Here is a 2,574-nt window from a genome sequence, read left to right as displayed (position 1 = left end):
GAGCATGGTGACTGAATCGACGTTAAAAACACCAGCTATTTTCGTTGGTTTTGTCCCTATGACTTGCCACTGATAATTATTCAGTGACATCTCTTCTATAAATTCATAAGCATCCTCAGGTGTTTTATTATTGATAGTTCCACCAGCGGCTGCGTCAATCATCTGTCGAGTCGAAGGATTCAGGCCATTATGAAATGTTTGAACCTGTAGCCAGAGTGGTAACCCATGGTGAGGGTATCTTCACAAAAAGTCTTTGTATCTCTCCAATGCATCATAGAGTGTTTCTAAATCCATCTGTACAAAAGAGGAGATATCATTACGTAATTTAGCTATTTTAGCTGGCGGAAAATATTTTAATAAAAAATTTTCAGTCATTTGTTCCCAAGTAGTGATTGACCCTCGTGGTAACTAGTTTACCACTGTTTAGCTTTGTTCCTAGGCGAATGGCATCATCAGAAATGCCATTGATTTTAAAAGTGTCGCAAAACTCTAAGAAATTTTCCAAGTGAGCGTTGGGATCCTTATCCTGCAAACCATCAAACTGAACAAACTGTTGGATCATTTGAATGGTGTTAGGTTTTAGTTCAAAATTATTTGCAGCAACAGCAGGCCTAACTATGCTCGATTCAGTTCCTGTTAAAGAAGGTTTAGCATAATCATACATAGTACGTGGAGCAGGATTTTGATTAGCAGCAATTGCAGGAGGTAGCGGATTTTCTTGGTTTTCAGCCATCTCCTCGGTTGTGGTTGAAATATCCTCCTCTTGTTCTTCCTCTATGTATCTTAAGCTTTGCCTTATTTCTCTTCGGTTTCTACGAACTGTGCGATCGATCTCACTATCAAACAGTAATGGTCCCGACGGGTTTCTTCTAGTCATACACTATAAAAACCTGCCATGAACGAATAAAAGAAAAATTAGAAAAGAAAATAAAAATTTAAATTGCAAATAAAGTAAAATGGCTAAAGTAATAAAAATTGAGTGTTCCTAATATCATAGTTCCCCGGTAACGGTGCCAAAAACTTGATACGTGATATTTGTGACAAGTTTTAAAAATTTATAACTAATCGTTCTTGGAACTAACTATTATCATGATGAAGGCAAGTGTACCTATCAAACAGTAGTATTGCTTTAGCAAGACCGGATTGTCGAACCCAAAGGAACCAAGAGTACTTGTAACACCCCTCACCCATATCCAACACTGGGACAGGGCTCGAGGCATTACCAGACTTAAACATTCATAAACATACAAAACTGGTTCACCAAATTTTGCCCAAAATTAAAACTTCTAGAACATATACGTATCGTCCCTTATACAGACCATTGAAACCTATAACCTACATTAAGGCGGTTCGGGACAAAACCGAAAACATTTGGCAAGCTTTGAGCAACTTAATAAATTTCTAGCTTTGGAATGCCACACGCCCGTGTAGGTGGGCCGTGTGGACTCCCACGCCCGTGTGGCTTGGGGCACACCCATGCCCTTAGCCTGTGGGTAACACTGACTTTTAAACACGGCCATGGCACACGCCCATGCTGCCTGTCCGTGTTCAATACTGACTTTGGGACACGGCTATGGCACACGTCCGTGTGACCTACCCATGTCCTGTACTAACTTAAAATTTTAAGTGCAGGGGACACACGGCCATAACACACACCCATGGGAGGGAACCGTGTGTCACACATGGCCTAGACACACGCCCGTGTATCCAACCATGTGGACCCTAATAGGCTATTTTCCAAGCCTTAAGTCACCCATTTCTACTCTTTATACCATTATACTATGTTTACTAACTTATAAATTAAACATCCATGTTCAGGGCATTAACAACTTATTACCATATCACACATTTATTCCATGGCCATGACCACCTTGAATGGTCTTAAGGCATTCACCATGTATATATGCCATATACTTCTTATACATAGTGAACAACCATAATTACAAATCCCCATCACAAGACATTTACACATATCATGGATTAATAGGCTTATAGGCCAAAATCATTAAAAGTCACATCTCATGGCTACATACAACAAATCATTATAAGCCAATACATTTGGCTAATCACAACAACATCGATCATAGAAAAACTAAGTCTCTATACATGCCACTCACTTGAACATGTTTAACATATACATGTCAATACTCCAAGGGTAAAGGCTCGATAAGGTGATGCTGCCCCTGACGATCTCCAACCTTGAGCTGACCTGTCAAAACTAAAACTATGGAAAGCAGGAGTAAGATTTATGCTTAGTAAGTCCATATGAAAATAATAAGCATTATAATAACATGTTTCCTTAGGTAAAATAACTATAATTATGCTTTTATTCATATTCTGGTCAAGCTGTCTACTCGAGTCATAGTCGATAAATGATTCATAACTTGAGCTACAGAACTCCAAATTAATATCCGTTAATTTTCCCAAAAACTAGACTCATATATCTTCTTATCATAAAATTTTTAGAATTTTTGGTCCAGCAAATAAGTACAGTTTATTATTCAAAGTCTCCCCTATTTCACTATTTGACAGCTTCGACCTTTCTTCACTAAAATTTATTTATTGCATAGTACG

At 38.3% G+C, this 2,574-nt stretch overlaps 1 non-coding gene across 1 annotated transcript; it reads left to right on the top strand.

The window, feature by feature from the left end:
- Positions 1-220: 220 nt before the first annotated feature.
- Positions 221-327, top strand: LOC121208261 (small nucleolar RNA R71). Its single transcript, XR_005903228.1, has one exon. It is a non-coding gene; the product is annotated as a small nucleolar RNA R71 (small nucleolar RNA).
- The last annotated feature ends 2,247 nt before the right edge of the window (positions 328-2,574 follow it).

Source organism: Gossypium hirsutum, chromosome A01, assembly GCF_007990345.1.
Source record: "Gossypium hirsutum isolate 1008001.06 chromosome A01, Gossypium_hirsutum_v2.1, whole genome shotgun sequence".
Classification (NCBI taxonomy): Eukaryota; Viridiplantae; Streptophyta; class Magnoliopsida; order Malvales; family Malvaceae; genus Gossypium; species Gossypium hirsutum.
Note: the sequence above shows the minus strand (reverse complement) of the source record. Positions and strands in the feature narration are given on the sequence as shown.